Source organism: Poeciliopsis prolifica, unplaced genomic scaffold, assembly GCF_027474105.1.
Source record: "Poeciliopsis prolifica strain line A6 unplaced genomic scaffold, Auburn_PproV2 SCAFFOLD019, whole genome shotgun sequence".
NCBI lineage: Eukaryota > Metazoa > Chordata > Actinopteri > Cyprinodontiformes > Poeciliidae > Poeciliopsis > Poeciliopsis prolifica.
The window spans coordinates 2640468-2659448 of record NW_026562394.1 but is presented as its reverse complement, the minus strand read 5'-3'; the positions used below and the strand labels follow the sequence as shown (position 1 = coordinate 2659448).

General features: G+C 38.1%; 2 protein-coding genes across 3 annotated transcripts in view; one reads left to right on the top strand and one right to left on the bottom strand.

Annotated features, from left to right (window-relative positions):
* The window catches only part of LOC129368424 (serine/threonine-protein kinase PAK 3), a 35324-nt gene extending 27360 nt beyond the window's left edge, over window positions 1–7964 (bottom strand). The window contains exon 1 of one of the 2 annotated variants that reach the window (XM_055043380.1): window positions 7677–7964. The gene's annotated coding sequence lies outside the window, so the exon portion shown is untranslated. The remainder of the gene's footprint in view (window positions 1–7676) is intronic. The other variant, XM_055043381.1, reaches the window with a different exon arrangement.
* Window positions 1–18981, top strand: part of mepcea (methylphosphate capping enzyme a) — a 34424-nt gene that overhangs the window by 3313 nt on the left and 12130 nt on the right. The gene's annotated exons all lie outside the window — the stretch shown is intronic.

The window sequence follows — 18981 nt, the reverse complement described above, 5'->3', positions numbered from 1 at the left end:
TTTACTCTTTCACGAACATTAACCACTAAGTCAGAAACAGCTAATCACAGTCAAGAGGAGGTAGCACTGTCAATCATGTTTGTGTATGTGCATGCTCTTTGCTGCGCTATAGCTCGTTCCCCACAGTACAGGCTAGTAAACAGCTCATCTGTTGCATTAGGTTATCTTTCCGCCTTCAGTACAGCTGTAGCGAACCAGCAATCTTTAGCTTGACGTGTCAAGGAAGGCGTCAACGTGTACACGAGCATGATTGGCAGTGTCAATACATAATCCTTCAAATCTGAACAAATGTTGCATGCATCAAATCAATCATTTCTGATTGCAATGTCTTATAGGGAATAATAACGGTGCCAATAAATGTGGAATTCAAAATCATTTCCTAATTTTCATTGTCAATGAATAAATAAACTCAAATTGAAACTTGGCTAGAAGAGAAATCAGTGTGACAATATGCTTCTGAAATAAAAGCTCAATGTATTTTAAGAGTTTTTACACATCTGACCAAAGCTTTGCTGATTATTTAAAAGAGTGAGTTCCTCCATCACCACAAAGTATTGAGAATAATTTTATAAAAATATATAGATATGTATATATTTTTATAATTTTTGAATTCAGGGAATTGTTTTAAACCAGGGATTTTCTCAATGGAAAACTCAAAAAGTTGTATGTCAGTCTGGCTAAAAAGTAAACCAGTGCTGTTTAATGCGCAGCAACATTGTCACCGTCCACAAGCTTATTGCTCAGAGCAAAAATAGAGACTGAAAAAACAAAAGACAAAAGCAAAGTCATTTAACTTTTCAGCACTGCTAGAATCTAATTAGGTTCTCCCTCCGTTAGCTGCATTTTAATATGCTTAGTCAATGCAAGAAGCAAAGTTTGAATGAACTCAATGATAAATTAATCAGAGCCTTCTCTCTCTCTGTGGACTGATCGGAGCAACATCTGCGGTCCCGGTGCAGCACACAACGTTGAATTAGAACTGGCTTGTTGTGGCCTCTTTTTTGAGATAAAATAGATTCCTGTCGTTATGATTAATGCATTTTTGTATTGGTGAAAGGCATTTTAAGTATTTGTTATTTTTGCCACTAATGGTGTTAATTTTCTACTTTCTTTTTTGACAGAATCTTTTACACATTGGCTCCTTAAAAGTAAAAAAAAAAAGTATTTTCTTCTTTCTAAAGCATGAAAACAGGTAGGAAAAAAGTTTGGAAACATTTTTTTTTAGGTAATCAATTGTAATTTTCTCCAAATACAAAGTTATTTGAAAAATACATCAGTGGCTTTGTTCTTTAGGGGTTACCTGATGTCACAACATCTTTTTTATCTGCAAGAGTTGTCGACAGTAAAAGGAGGGACCGGGTCAGTTGGCAGGCTTTTTTGTCTGTCGGCCATATTGGATTTAACAAAAAATAATTTATTGCATTTGCATCTGATGGCCTGTAGTTGATCATGTATTTTATGATGCATTAGTGTCTACTTCAGTGGTCTGTGTACATTTATGACATAAAAAACAACAAAAAGCACAAGAAAAAGGCTTTTAGACAGCTGTCCACCGTAGTGACCACCATGCATAAAAGGGTTAATGACTTCCATGCATTACGAAATACTCAGGTTAAAAAAAAACAAGTATTTCCTGAACTTTGACATAAAAATGAAGTTTTTCCTGTTTTGCACCAGAAATATTTTGCTACATCATCTGCAAATGCAGTATTTTCTTGAACAGTGTGGGGACGGGGGCCTGTTCGAGAGCCAGCTGGAGACGGTTAGGGGAGTGGATTCCCTCCTGCCACGCCAGCTGGTCCACCTGCTTATAGTCGAGTTGAAAGGTTTAAAACAGGCATTGTAATGGATCAGACGACGGGCGTGAAAAGCCTGCAGATCTTGTAGAGTCATTTTTGTGTCAACAAGTGAATAAACAAAGATGCGGCCAATTGCTACAAACTGCATTTGCACCTGAATGTACAAAGAAGGCAAAACTGAAATGGTGAAATATGATATTCAGCTCAATTGTGTGGCTAAATGGATTCTTTCTACCTAAACTAATTAAATTACATGGACATAAGTATGACTGATCTATTTGTTTGTCTAAACGTGGGATTTTAAACACCTTTGATGTATAAGCCTCTTATGGTTTTTGTCAAATCTTAAATAGTATCTGGGATTTTAGACTCCAAATGCATTTACGACAGAATAAGAAGACGAGAAAAAGTGAGTTAAAAAAAAACAGATTTATTCAAAGGCTCATCTTTCAGTCATCATTTTTAAAACGTCTCCAAAGGAATTACTTTTAACATATTTTGTCTTTTATTACTGTTTCTGAAGTCCTCTGAGCCTCAGTTTACTTATCATCTGTTCCTTTAAAAGTCAAAAATGTCTCCTGATGGTTGGATCAGGTTTTACCTTCAACTGAAATCCCCCCAGGGGGATCCTACACATTTTTCAGGTAAAAATGAAAGGAAGGAAGAAAGGAGAGAAAATAAATGCACAAGGACGAAAGGGACAAAGAGTGAGAAAACACACCAGGGAGGAAACGCACACAAGAAATGAAAGAAAGGTGGACAAGGACTGATGCATGAAAAGAAAAACAGAAAGAAAGAGGAAGGAAGGAAGGAAGGAAGGAAGGGAACAGAAGATGTAAGGGGAGAAAGGAAGGAGATGAAGGACAGAAGGAAGCTTATGGAGAAGTGAAGACACAAGGAAGAAAAGAAGAACATAAAAAATTTAGACAATGAGGTAGAAAATAATGAAATTATTTTTCCGTACTGAGATCAAACTCTATTACATAGGAACCCTGCCCCAACACATTTCTTGTCCTATTCCTGTGTTGAACGTCTGGGTGAGGCGACATGGATATCTATGGAGTAGGGAACACATAAAGTCACACATGCAAGTAAACCTGCTGTAAGTAGCAACAGACATCAAGCAGGGAGATTACAGAGGGAGCTGTGTCAATGTGTCAGTGTGTGATACACTGTCTCTCTTCATCCATCTCCCTCACTTACTCCCCCTCCTCTATCTAAGACAAAATGGCCAGATGGCTTCCAATCCTACATGCTAATCCATGACACACAGACTGGAGCTCTGAAACACCTACTGCAAGAACTGCTGTGACCTTAAAAACACACACAGGAGCAACCCGCACACGGGGCCACAACAAGAGCCCGAAACGATAACCCGGCTCAACGGCGGCAGTGCAGCCCTCAACAGATGGAGGTCTCCTTGTATGCATTTTCTGTGTCCCGATATCATGTTTCAGGCCGGCCCAGTTAGCAGGCTGCAGGCCAAGATGAGGTACTGTGTCTGCTGCTTTTGTTAGCTGGGCTGAGGTAAGAGAAGCTGCTTGTGTTGGGTTACGGTGACAACTGGAAAACATAAGACAGCCCAGAACAGCACGCTAATACTCCTGGAGACAATGAGGCTAGCACGGAAAAAGAAACGCACATTGTTTCAGCGCACAAATAAAGTTCTGCTTCTGCCATGTGCTGTCAGGGATACCACAAGCTACTTCTACTATGCACTCACTGATCAGAAATAGGCCCGGTCCGGGCGGCGCGTACTGTAGCGGTAAAACGAGTTCCCCGTGTACGAGGCTGCTCATCCCTGCAGCAGCTGGAGTTTAATTCCTGACCCTTGAACCCTTGACGCAGCTTGTGTTACAAAAACTTAAAAAATCAAAGAAGAAGAAACACCAATGTCTGACAAACTCAAAGCAAAGCTTTTAAAGAATACCGTTCCTAGAGTTCAAGGTGACCTTGCTGACAGAGATTTTTTTTTTACCGGCTCTCCAGACACAAAATAAGTGGCTGCACACTGCTGGTCAGCTGGCTGAAAGAAGGCTACCACTCTTATCCCCACTCAGAAAAGCAAATCTAGCACTTTGGAAAAAATTTTAGTTTGCAAAAATCACAGACAGACATTATCTGCAGGAAACCACGGGACAACCAACCATCACTTTTATCAACCCTTTAATGTGTGATTCAAGAAACAGATTTTAACAAATTATTTTTCTACCTTCATTAAACTCTTTACTAGATGCATTTAATAAAAATAGAAAAAACTTCTATAGGTTTTAATTTAAGTTTTTGCATTGTATTTATACCTATAAAGATAGATATGAGCATAATAAAACACCTGATACAACAAAACATTTTGTATTTTTATAGAAAATTTGTTAAATTTATTAAAAGAATGCTTAATTGTAATAAAAAGCATCTTGTTGCTAATAAGTTAATTAGTATCAAATAACTATTTTACTTAAAAGCTGCCAGATTGTGTGACACACCATGTTGTACATGTTAAGGTCAATGAGTTATTTGTTAGCTCATTCGCTTAACTGTTTTTAAAACTTCAGGACAGATGACATGAGCTGAAATAATAGATCAAAACAAAAAAATGAAAAATGTTCCAGCCAAGCAGTAAGGAAAACAAGACATTTATGATAAACTATAGAAATAGTTTTATGTACTTAAACTTGTTTGAACCATAAAAAAAGTGATTTTGAACATTAGCGTGAAAAGCTAAGCCACAATAAACCGCTCTATATTCAGTACAAGCACTATGCTGTGGGTCGCTACTCTACCTGTATTTTAGTTCCAGCATATAAACACACACAACTATTGTGAGATGAGTCTCTTTCATTTTCATTTAGCATAAAAGGTGCATTTAACATGCAGAATGATTCAGAACAACCTTTTACCTATATGGTAACAGAAAAAAGTCTATTTGCTCGTGACGGACTCCTATAGAGGAAGGTGTGATGAGAATATGATGAAAGTGTCACATGGAGTATCGCGGCAGAAGTGTGAAGCTTAGCAGGAGAGCAGTCGAGACTGATTATCCAGCAACAGTCTCGCAGATTGCTGAATGGCAGGACGCATAAGCACAGAATAATTCCGCTCTAATGGTACACCATAACTTTGACTGATTGTCGACCTGTTTTCTGATGAAGACCCTTCAGTAGATTGACAAAACTGAAGTGGCTTCTTCTCTAAGAGCAGGACAGAGAGCTGCACTTGAACAAAGTATTTAGGTATAAGACATAAAACACTTTAGAATAAACCTTTGTTGTTGGAGGTCAGTTGTTATGACTGATTCATTATTTATATTTGGTAAATTAAAGGTTAATGAGATAATTACTTTTAACTGTACACATATTGCCTTTATATTTGCTAAAAATGACTTAAATGTTACAACTTGGGTCAACTGTTTTTGGTTCCTTTCCACAAACTACTTGTGGTTGATGATGCATTTTTAGCACCACAATGGGGTTTTTTCTCATGATGTCATCTATATGGTGCACACAAACTATTAGACCCAAGCCAGGGAGTATGATGTGGTGAGACCCAAACCACCCAATGATCCTATGATGCAGCATTGAAGACGTCTGGGTCGGATAATAAGTGTGTGTTAAGGACAATGCACAACAAAACATCATAGCCTCATAGTTTATAGCCTCATAGTTTAAAGGCTATGAGGCTATAAACCTCATAGCCTAGCAAGCTTCTCCTCGTTTTCCTACAAATAATGGATAAACACTTCAATTTTAGTTTCAGACCAAAATACTCTAATAAATAAGGTTTTTATCTCATAGTATGTTTACAAACTCTAATCTGGTCCTTTCTGAGGCAAAGGCTTCTTCCTTTAGTCCAGGATGGTGCTTGACTCATTTCACTGTTTATAATGACATTCTTGTGCTATTTTCAGTTCACAAGAGCTTTTGCTTTGAGGCTAATTAAGCCTGTCACAATAATCAATAAATCAACTAATTGAATGATGAATTAAAACAAACTCAATAATTTTCACTTGCATAATTTATAGTTTTTCTCTTCTTCTACCAAAAACTGGATGATAAAAGTCTTCACTCTGGCGCTTTGGTTTCAACTAAAGGATAGTTTTGTTCATGATTCATTTTGTTTCTGTTTTGTTTATTTATAGTGGATATTTAAAATCTCTTCCGGGTCCAGTTTTAAATGTTCATCAGAATTTAAAGTTCATTCATCTGTAAGGATGTGTTTCTTGCATTATTATTACTTGAAAATGGTCTCAGCACAACAATATTATCGTTTTTTGCAATAACTTTACAATTTATCGACCAGGAAAATTGTTATTGTGACAGGCCTGGGGCTAAAACACACATTTCAAACCAAAACACTTTTATTTCTAAGAAACAGAACAGTCTGATGGTTCAAATCTCTCTTCCTCATAAATTGCTTTATTTTTCTCTGAATTTTCCATGATGTCAGACAAGGAAGCAGAGTTTAAGGTGTTCCCTTCAAATACATCCACAGATTTGCATCCATTTAACTCAAACATTTACAAAGCTATGAATCCACTCACAAATTGCTTCAAGTTTCTCAATAATCTGGGATTTAGCAAATATCAACACTTTCGGTGATCCTCACTGACGGAAAATAAGTAAAGTTCAGTCTGATACAGGTGAGAAAAATATGGCTAGATGTATTTTTGTACATAGTATGCAAATAGGTTCCTTCTACTTTATATAATGACGAGTGTTAGCAGGGGAAATGATGCTTTGAGGGCAAAGTCTCTGGGAGAATTGTAACGGAGATCAATGTTCAAAGAGAGCAGCACCTTCACCAACCCATCCCCCAACTCCCCTCCATGATCATCTGGCGCTCCCTCAGTCGCTGACATGACTCCCTAATATTTCTCCCCACACCAGACAACAGGTCTCCCATCAGGCCCTGCTCCTGCCCAGGATGACTGCGCTTCCTTGGGAGAGGAATCTCCCACTCCCTGTACGCCGGCGGCCAGGACACAACCACTGCAACACACACAGAGAGAGGCTGCAGAGGAGACAGATTCAGCTTGCTCTGCAGTCATCTCCTCCATCCTCCTCTGCTGATGACGGCCGGGGAGGAATCCGAGCTAGATCAGCTCGGTTTTTTTCACAGAACCCACCCCCACTCCGATCCCCAGTAAAGTCAGGTGACCAGATGTTGTATATCTCCCTGTCACTACAGCCGCCATGAAGCTGCTGCACGCAACCATGTTGGAAGCCAGGACACGGAGACGCGTCTCCGATCCGAGTGTGTGTGCATCCCTTCCCAGAGACCATAAGTGAGGCGGTGCAGAGGAGAGCTCCCATAAAATAAAAAAAAAGAGCTTCCCTCAGCACATAAACCATCCATCACCAGCTCATCCACATCAGCATGAACAGCTCTGATCCATCCAGCAGCTCCCAAAAATAGCATTGCTTCTTTCTTGCTTCTGTGGAGCTACTGCAGCTGCTGCATTTCACACACACACACACACACACACACACACACACACACACACACACACACACACACACACACACACACACACACACACTTTCACTGACACAAGGATTGCTCAAATGCCACAGTTGATTCCAAGTAATAGGGATGCTATATTTGTGAGGTGTAAAGGAGTGTAGACAGAGGTGATGCGATGCAGTGTGGGATGATACAAAACGCATCCAGTGGGGCCATCTATTCCCATCTCAGCCCAGGAAATGAGAAGAACTGCTGAGGAAACAGCTGCCTGACTAGCAGGCCAGAATGCAGAGAGCAGGAAGAAAAAGGAAAGGCTACAAAGCAACCCCTACATACACAGCCTCTCCCCTCCTCCTCCAGCTCCTCCAGCTCCCCCTTTTCCACATCCCTTATTGCATTACACACAGAGGGAATTACCTGAAATATGTCTTCACATTCTCCTGCTCGGTGTCTCGCCTTTGGGCCTGGAGTCCCGCTGGATTCATCGTCAGCCGTGCAGTCCTAGTGACAGTTTAAAGGCAGGACTGCCATTCTCTTGTCAGACCAGTTCCTGACCCTAAAAGCAAAGCTTGCTCGGCAGGCTGGATGCTTCACTGGCTGTTCGCTGTTCCCTAGCCCATGATGTCATCCACCCAGCTGGGCTGATTGGCTGACGGGCTGAATATTAATGCGGGCAGCAGGTCCAGGGGAGGAGACAGCAGAGGTTGGTTTTCTGTTTAACAGACCAAACCTGCAAACGAGAAACAGGAGAGAGTTTCAGGTTTTGAATGCAACCGAAACATTTCATTATTATCACACATTTATCACCTTATGAGGGTCAAATACACATGAATGAGATTTAGCACCACTGTGTGGGTGGGTATGGATGTATGGATGCATATATGTAGACCCAGATCAAATGGAAAATTAATTAACCCATTTGTTTGATTTAGTAATTAGGGTCCATCTGAAAATATGATATGGTATTATAGGTTGGAGCTCATAAGTTTCTTACTTCTTCCTACAACTTGTTAAGATTATTGTGGCACAAAAATATGTCTCTTGCATTCCTTGTTCATGTGTATGAGTTTATGCTTCTATCATGTTCAATAATAATAATAATAATAATAATAATAATAATAATAATAATAATAAAAGTATTAATTTTCTGTGGAAGAAAACAAATTACTATGATTATTACATAAAGACTCACTGATCGCATCAAATACTATAATTATCAGGTATTTTAATTTCTCTTTCTAAGAGAGAAATTAGAAAGAGAAATTTCTAATTGCATTGGTCGGAAATTTTAACACGATATGCCACAATGATTTCTTCAAAAATAATTTATGTTGTGCAAAATGTTATGTTCTTTGTGTTTTTTTGCACTGTAGTTGTGACTTTTGCAAATAAAAAATAAAGCCCTTCTTTGAACATCAATGTGTATCTAAAAGACAAACTAAAGAAACTAACGTCTGATCACACAGACATCACTGACAGAGGTTACAAAAAGCTGAAATTGATTTAAAATGCTTGCTCTGTATTGGCCTTGCTTCCAAACTTTTGGTTTGTTGGCTAAGTTCTGGCTAAGTTGAGCAACATCTATTGTATAACAGTAATGCAATTAAAAATAACTCAATGACTTTCAGAAAAACTAAAAGTTATTCCTAAGGTTTTAAGAGATATTTCAAGACATGAAATAGCAACAACTGGATAAATCAGAATTGTACAGAAGACTGACATATATTTGTGGATGGTACAAAATGTAAATATCACATCCTGGCACTGTCAGGTCACATCATAGGGGGGTGTGGATATTAGCGTGTGACGAAAACTCAAAATCACTTATGTAATTATTAAGGTTTTGAAGAAGTGTGGAGACCCACTTGTTTGCCTTAAATTAGTTGGACCATTTTTGCCAGCTACTAGATGCGCATATCACATTTTCTCCTAATATTAATATGTTTAAACTAATTGACTTCTTACAGCAGGAGGGTTAAAAACAAATATTCTGATCCGTATCTTTACGAAACTACAGATCCGAAATCGGCCAAAAATCGGTGAACATGACATCTCTCATCTAAACCTTCTGGCCCGGACTCCAGGTTCATCACTACATTCAAAATATTTACCATAGTTTTTGCTCTGAAACTTTCACATGTGATGTGGATTTTGTTTCACGGTCTGGAAGGTGAAAAGCAGAAATATTCAACATGAGTTCATGGTGGTTGCGTTTGTAAGCAGGCGAACACGACAACCACTATAGTTTCCACATTTGTCCTCATTTGCCTATGATGTCATCTTTTTCCTGTGTCTCACCTGTGATTGGCCAACAGCTCCAGCATCTGCTCAGGCTCATGGCTAAGGCTTCTAGCCCAAGGTGGAGGCCCATCTGAGGCTCCCTGAATCATGGCTGGTTGTCCTGACAACTCCTGTAATGTCGCAGCCGGAGACGAAGAATATGGCTGTTCAGTCACAGTGCTGAATCAAACACAATGAATACCAAATATATATATGTGTGAGTTAAGAGCAAGTCCTGATTTTTCACTGTATTCATTTCACACATGCACGTTCGATTTCATTGGAATATAAAATCTATAATCACAGCCGCTTTCAATCTAACAAAGGTACATTTTTGAGAGTGTGGAGCCACTAAATAAGCCTGAGGTGATAAAGTTGTTCTGGCGGAGAAGTTGATTGTCTCTGAAAACCATGAAAACTGTGATTGTATATATATATATTCCATGTGTACACAAGTTCCTCCAGATTTACAGGAATGAATATTTAAATAAATCCTGACTGCCTGTCTAAGAAGTATTGAGATGAGGAAAAGTGCAGTCATAAAGTTTTCTTGAAACAGCTATAAGTGGCTGCCTGAATCTAGAGCTTCTGTTCACAAAGTAATGACCCAAATGCATGTTGAAACACATTATCCCTAAACACACAATCCCTTACCTCTTTTCAGGTGAAGCAAATGAGTTAAAGTTGACAGTTTTGATGCAAAAATATGACAATTTGTCTCCAGAGAGTCATGGAAATTTCTTTAAAATGTGGAAAACTGACTAATATTCAGTAGAGCTCTCTTTATAGCTTAGGCGTATCTTCCTGAAGGACTGGTGTGGACATGTCCCACCAACTCTGGCATGAAGGGGACAGTCCCCAACCTTTTTCTTTGTTAATTTCTGATGCACTTGAATGTCATCTTTGCTCTGTTTATTGGTTGCCATGCCAGCGAGTCTGGGCGTGACGTTAAGCTTACAGACTGAGAAAAAATATAATATAACCACCCATTTTTCTACATTTTTCCCCTGGGCAAATTGCATCATTTGTTCCTAGAAGGCGATATTCAGAGCAATAATGCATAAAATTAATTAGATTTCTTCCATTTTAACATATTTATATTTCGCAGCATGTTTAATACCTGCTGAAAGATTATTTTCAGACGGTAATATTAATCTGACAAGCCTGATCAGGACGTATATCCTAATTTATTGAGTAAGACTGTAAGGTTTTCACATGGAAGTTTTGGCTTTATTCTTAGCACTAGAAAAGAAAAGGCCTTCCAGTAACTGTGGCGCATCAGAAACCCCCCGGCTCCTCCTCGTCCACCAACTTGCAGCACAAAGTTACAGCCTTGCTTTAAAGTTTGGCCATGTGAGCTCAGATCAGGCGCGGCAGAAGAAGCTGGATTTCTGAGCAAGACATCCATGGACTGCTGTCAGTGATCAGATTTATATAATGAATCCTAAAATATCCTTGGAGGCAGAACAAATCGCTGCAGTGACATTTTGTAAGAAGCTGCGTCTGGAACTTACCACTTTGGTGGGCAAAGTTAAGGGAAAAAGGCTCTCAGCGACACTTCATCCATGGCGATGAATCACTGTTGCAGGTATGTTTATTCTTTTTATTCTAACCAGATCCTAAAACAACTGGTCAGCAAAAAATATTACAGTTATTTGTAGTTCAGATGCACAGATTACAATTTTTGGCCAATTGCATCCAGCTCAGATTTGATGGCCAATGATTTCACTTTATCTATATTCTGTTCCAAGTCTAGTCTACTGTAACGAAATGTGAGCATGTTACTACAATGAATAATATCTAACAGTAATGAACACATTATAGTTATTTTGGTTTGATCAGGGATCACAATGTATCATACTTCTATCCTTTTGTGGAAAAATAAATATTACCTTCTGTCAAATAAATTAACTCTGATTTAACACTTTTTTTCTTTGTTGGTTGTAAGTGTGGTTGTAAATGACATAATTGAAATGCGTTGTGTTGATGACGGGCTCAATGCAGAGAGCTGGAAAGAGCAGGAGCTTCTTAAAGAGACAAAGGCCAATTTCAAGGCATCAAATTGCAAAGACAATTTTCTTTTAAGCTATGTTAGAAATATACAGCGTTTTTACAACTGAATTGTTGCTTGATTGTGCTATAAAATGGGACAGGAGAACATGAAAAACAAATAGTATCAACCATCTTCACTTGCACAAACGCCGTTCCAAATAGATTCTGTAATGGAAAGAGTTTTCTGGTATATTCCCGTTTATCTCATTTGACAGCACTGGGAATTAAAAGACAATTTCACTTGGAAAACTAAATACTAACCAGTGTTGGAAAATTTGGGTCAGCCCTCAAATTTCTGCTGTTCTTAAAAGTTTTCTTTTTGTCATTTTATGGCATAGAAGGGTTGCAGTCCAATTCCATGTTTGCATTTGGTGGTGAATATCTGTTTACCAACCAGGAAGGTCCAGTCAAGACTTACAACAACACAAACACAGTTTAGCCATTAATGTTTGCCGTACATTGATGCTTCGTTGTCCTGAACAGTCCAAGAAGAAAACTGGTTCTGGAAAAAGAATGTAGGAAACAGGAGATGATGGGTTCTTTGGCATAGAATCAAATAATCACAGCACTGGTCAATCACCAGTGTATAAAACATATCAAATTATGGTCCAGATGATCACATTATGGCAGAGCTCTCTGCGCCTTGGGAGTAGAGGTAAAAGGGAATAGTCAAGCCACACAGGAAATGACGATATATGAGAAGAAGTAAAGTATGTGGAGGTAAATCCTGCAGAACTTTGCTTTTTGCTTCTGGCTTTAATAAAATTTCTCATCATGTTCATAATCTTGTTAAAACAAGTTTGTGTTTTTAGCTAAAGAAGGGAAACTGTAGACATAGGAGGGTATAATGCTTCTCTATATAAATGAAAGAATGAAAAAATAGTTAAGGATGTAGATGCAGGTGGAGATTTTAGAAATGATTTGGTTGTAATGTTTACTTGATAGTAGGTTCAGATTGGTACTATTTTGTAAAAACATACAATTTGTAATAATATTATTAATCATAATTTTGAATATAACAATTATGATTTAATTTGTAATATTTTTTCTCATCTATTGCAATATTTCATTTAGCACCTGGGTCAACATTGCCAGGTAACCAAATTTGACGTAATAAAATTGTATCGCAATAGACTTTTGAATGTTTTAAAGGAATATGTCAGGGTTTTCAAAATTAATAAGTTTCAATCATAATGTCACCTGAAACTGTTAAACCCCATGAATTAGTCCTGCAGGTTAAAGCTAACAGCTAGAGGAAAATCATGTACATAATAAATTTAAAAGAACTCTAATCTACAAAAATCATCTCTTTTCAAATACAATATAATATTGATAAAGTTTACTTTATCTGCTCAATGGAGATAAATTTAAATGGAGATAAGAAATGGGGAACCAAGAGTTATCTTCCAACATGAAACATGTCCAAGATCTAAATACTTTTGTTGTAAAATAGCCACCAAATCAAATGTGACAAGAGTTTAAACAGTCATATTCTAATAGCATAGACAGCTATGATGTTTTTTTATTAGAGTTGTTTAGAGATGAAAAATCTCTGGGATTAGCCATTAGCTTCAACCTTCAGGACCAACTAATCTGGGTTTATATTAAATGAATCTTTGGAAATAAAACTGTTGTCAAAAAACTTTTCTTTGAAGCTGTGCAAGCAATACCAATAGATATGGAGCTGATATGAGCAGAGATTTATTTCTTGTTTGTCCTCCACATGTTGAATTATGTAAACTAGATATGAAACAACCTATGGGTCACACATTTATCCAAATGCTTAATGGGCTTAGATCAGTGCTTCTCAAATAGTGGGGCGGGCCCCCTTTGGGGGGCGCGGTGCGATACCTGGGGGGGGGGCGTGTGATCCTGGGGAACAGGCTTTTTTTTGGCCGTACTAGTATAAAGTGTAATTGCGCACAGTAGGCGGCAGTGGCGCTCTCATTGTTACTTCTGTCACGTTTGCGACAGTGCAACATTTTACGACTTACAAGACAACAGGTTTGCCTTGGTTAGCAGTGTTAAGTCAACAAAAAGCTCCGACTGCGTTCTGTCTATGGCCTCCGTTATTCAACAACCCCCAACATGAAAAAGTTTTTCACAGGGATGAAAAGAAAAGCGGAGAGAGACAAAGATAATGAGACAACAGAAAGTCAACCGAAAGCTAAGAAGAGGAAATACGACGAAGCGTATTTAGCGCTTGGCTTCACTGTGACTACAGTTGGAGAAGAGGAAAGACCGGTGTGTTTGCTGTGTCTAAAAATGCTCGCAGCGGACAGCATGAAGCCAAATAAATTAGCGCGTCACTTAAATACGTTACATCCCAATCACGCCGATAAGCCGCTAGAATTTTTTCAGCGAAAAAAATGTTAATAAGGAAAAAATGTTATGCAGAGATGGATAGTCACGGTGGGGAGTGGGGGGCGCGAATAGTTTTCTTCTTGCTAGGGGGGGCGTAACGGAAAATAATTGAGAAGCACTGGCTTAGATGATTTGTGTGATAAGTTACAAACTAACAATCAGTGAACTGTTTTATTGTTAAAAAAAAAAAAAAAAAAAAAAAAAGAAATGCCCTCAAACTGAACATTACAATCTTATTTATATGATTTAATCCAAAAAGTGCTTTTGTTAAAATCTAAACATAATTTTGAACTTGGTCAAAACCTACAATGTGATAAGATGTCTACTACTTTCTATGACAGGATTCAGCATGGCATGTATTCCAGTCTGTAATATAATCTTTACTGTGTGCTCTTAAAAAGGTTGATAGAAATTTTTATTTGCCATTTGTGTAACAATAAAATCTACAGCATCCAAATCCATCTCATACTGAAATCTTGAACTTAAAACAAAAGCGGAGTTTGTGCTGATAATGTGGTGTGAAAAGTTGCTGCGTGATAACTGCGTGATCCAAAACAATGTCCTTTGTCAGTAGGTGATAACGCTGAGTCTTTACTTCTTCAACATTAGTTTAGAGCAATTCACGCTTCTCATTAGCGCAGCAGTGCGGGCCGGCACATTAGTTATTTAAAACCCTCAGCAAGGACATAAGCTCAGATACTGCCAGGAAGATGCTCAGAGACACATCTCTGAATGTAAAACAGGTGTGGGGAGGCAAATCAGAGGCCTCTGGGGATTAGAGAGAGGGGGTTTTGTGTGGCTGTGCATTTAGAAAGACAACGTAGGAGTCGGGTTTAACATGGTGTTACAGACAAAGTATCTACGTGAAAGACCAGTCACTCAGCACAAAGGTGTAAGTGTAACCAAACAGGTTTAATAATTCCACCTTTGCCATCTGTGGGACATCTGGTTCATTATTATGAAATACAATAGTTTAACTGAACTCTCTCCTCATATATATTCACAAACTACAGAACATCCATATTCCCATCACCTTTCCTGGCCTTTTTGTGCGCCGTAAAGCCCCCTGTGCATCTGTTTCCGCTGCATGCTCGCTAGATATCAAACCAGCCTTGAGTCAATATTAATCAGCACACGGCAGACCCGAATAGGAGCACCTATTAGCTCTGAAAGGGCAACTAAAAAAAAAAAAAAAATGAACACTACCCATGACAACACTGGTTTGGACAAGCCCCACCCACTGACAGCTGGCTCATTGTGTTGTGTGGCTCAGAGGCGGCCTTGTTTCCCTTTGCTTGGACTGTTCAATAACTAATCTCAGCGCTGCCAGCAGCATGTAGCTTTGAAAATGAAGAGGGTGGACCCGATAGAAAGTCATAATCGGCTCATCAGTGGTGTGGCGGTTAACTGGTGGATCAACTTGCCAATTCTTTCATGGCTTTTAAAGAGAATAAACACATCCACTGAAAAGAACGTGGGAACAAAATATTTTTTTTCTAAAATCTAAATGATATTTCCTTAAAATGTTAGGCAGGCAAATGCTAACTTTTGTTTGTCTACTTTTGTTTAAGTTTTTATGAGTGAACAATGAACATCGGATGAGAATTTGAACTCCTTTTTGCACTCATGCTTTTTTGTCTTTTTAAGTTTCATTGTTTTGTGTCAATTGATTTACATGTTAATTTTACCCAGAATTATTCAACATTAATCTCCATCCATCAACTCTGAACACAAGTATCCAGCACTATAATGTTGCCACTATCACTTTGACCCTGGGTTTGTCTTTTGTGTGGGTTATGGCAAACTGCTAACTGAATGTGAAGACAGTTAAATGCTTTTCTCTAGTACTATACAATGCTATAAGTCTTCTTTTGATTGTTCATGTGCTTGTACAGCTTAAAACATGCAACACTCGCATGTTTGTGCAGATAATGGCATTGAGAATTTAGAATCATTTTTCTCCTCATTTGTTTCTCCATCTGTGCACTGCACAGTATGATTGGATACTGACAAAACTGGAACAAATTCTGCTTTAAGTTCAGCTCAAACAGGGTCAGCCGAAAGGACATCGCTCACAATCACAATATTCCAGTTAAAACCCAATTATTTAAAGGAGGTTTTCAACAACATGTTGACCTGTCGAGTTGTCCCTCAGCCAACGGTCACTCACGACGACATCCCACATAAAACGTGAACATCCACAACAAGAATGGATTGGCCTGAAGTTGCTGCACACAGGGCACGCGAGCTGCCCTCTCCCTGCGTCACATGCAGGCTAATGAACAGTAGGCTCGTGTTCTTGATGGACGAGCCTATTCGGGCACATGAACCATGTGTACTCACCACTTTCTGCTTGGACACACACAAACAATCGAACACGTCTGGAGAGCTGGGGGCCCAAAACCCTAGAGAAGGGCAGATGGTGCCCAGGACTGAGGACCGCACCCACATTAACATGAGAAAAGAGCAAAGCAGGCGGGGGGAACAGGTACCCTCACTCCTATTTTATTTTTATTTTTTTGCCTTTATAGAGATTAAAGGGGAAAGGGTGGGGGACTCATTTATCCAGCAGAGTCTGTGGCACTGATCTGGAACCCAATTAAGAGCATGATGTCAACCCAATAGTGGAGAATAATGGATTTGGAGATATTGTTTTTGAAGGATACTTCCCAAAAGGATTTTTTACCCTACACATTCAAGTTTGTTTTGCATTTGTCATGTTAAAGCAACATGAGACAAATGTGTCTGTCTTTTTAATTTCAGCACACACTTTGAAACTCAGCTCAGCTTTTTTTTTTAAGAAATGTGGGTTAATCCCAGTTAATTCATGATTTAACAAAAGGGCATTTACTTAAACCAGTACCAAGTTGGTTTGGATAGCTTTTGTATTTGCTCAGGTTTCTTCATCAAACATTAAAATGTGTTTGATAATCTGAAACAGAAAAAGTAGGAGAAATATGTAAGTGGGTAAACACAGCAATATCAAGTAACAATTTTCGGGTCAAGCGTTTATTATATTTAAAAAAATTTTGTCATTGTCAACTGATAAAAATAGATTCTTCTTTAAAAAAAAACAATGGTCTGTGTGTTTGGTTAAACATGGTGTTAAATAAGATTTTACCGTTGAAGAAAGACTGAAAAGCAGGATAGGAAAGAGCTGTTTGAGGTTTTGTTGCTCCTTAAGAGGAAGGAATAAAAGAAGGTTTCAAAACAAATCTAACTAAACTATAGCACCGTTTAACAAATAGTCTACAAGTGGCAGACAATTTAAGCAATATGTCTAAAATGTTCTTAAGTCTAAAATATAATCCTTTGGACACCAAAAAATACAAAACCCAACCCTGCAGCATGACAAATACCAAAAACATACCAATTAATCCACCAAGGACTATTTAAGAAATGGAAAGTCCTGGACCAAGTCAAAACCTAGACCTTGGTTTCATTGAGATGCTGTGAGCTGAATTTGAACAAGCCGTCCATGAAAGAAACCCTCAAATATCTGACAGCTGAAGATGAGAAGTGGGACTGCAAGAAGAGTCTAACTGATGGTATTTCAATGAAAGGACACAAGATACTGGAAAGTATGGTGTTAAGACTTTTTCCTGAATTAGACTATAGATTGTTAATGTATTTTTATTAATGGGTTACATTTAAATAAATCACCTACTTTTACAAAATAATAAAAAGAGAATATACCATGATTAGGGAGAGTTGCTTTAGACATAAAATATTTCATTTTCTAACTATAAGTTCAAAAGCAATGATCTATTATGTAGTAGTTGTGTTGATGTCTCTCAATTGGACATATTATCTGTAACATAAACCCTCCTGCTGCCGCAGCTACAAAATATGGTGCTCTCTTAGTGGAAAGAGGCCGCTCTGTTGTTCTGCATCATAAATCATTTGTACGATGCAGGTACCATCAGGTATTTTATGCCTAAGAAGCTCAATTTATGGCAAAGCTATAATTTGCAGAGGTTTATGATTTTGTTTCTGACCTGCAGCAATGCATCACGGCAGAGAAAAAGGCCTTTTTTCAGAATGAATGGACCTGCTAGAAATATGCAGAGGGAAAATAAAAGTGTCCTGTAGGCAAGTGTAGAGACGTGGACATTTTTAAAAGTATATTTGCTCTCCCTCTCGTGGCTGTTGAGGGAATTGCCACAGATCCAGAATTTGGAAAACAATCTAGTGCTGCAGCACCACCTTCAGTGTATTGATATATAATTAGTGTGTCCTTAACTGACATTTCAAAAACACTGCATTTTGTTCAAAACAGGAATAAAAACTTCCTTTTACTCAGGAGTCGACATATAATACAATTGAAGTCAAAGCTAGATTTATATTTCAAGACGGGTCACATTGGCACAATTTATTAAATTGTAAATTTGAGAACAAGTTGTTGTGCAATTCCATTTACCTGATTAAAAAGAGTGTTTTTCAAATATTGTCATGTTACAACCTCAAATTTTATGTTTTTACCTAATTTTTTATGACTGACAAAGTTTTACATTGCATAATGATGAAGTGTAAGAACAGTGGGTTCTTGTGGGTTTTAAAATGTTGGGCAAATAAAGATTGTAGAATGCAGTTGTGTTCTTCCACTCTTTGCAAATCCACTGCAGTTTTGTGTGGCATGTCTTTACATCAGAAGAGTATTGGAGTAAAGGGGTCTGAATCTATAAACCACACTTCACATATTTTACCTGCAGTAAAATTTTAAAACCATGTTACATTTTCCCAAAGGTTCCCACATTATGAGCTTTTTTTGTGTTGGCTGATCTCAGTACAACATATTGAAATTTGTAGTTGTAACCTGACAAAACACGAACATTTTCAAATACTTTAGCAGCACGCTGCATATTTTCATAAATAAAGTTACTATATGAAAGAAACAAAAGCCGAATATACCTGGACAAAAAAAAAGAGGTATGTTGTTTAAGTCTGATTTTATACTCTTCCCACGTATAAATAATTATGCTTCATTTATTGTCTTCCTTTACACTAGTGAAAGTAAAATGCCAAA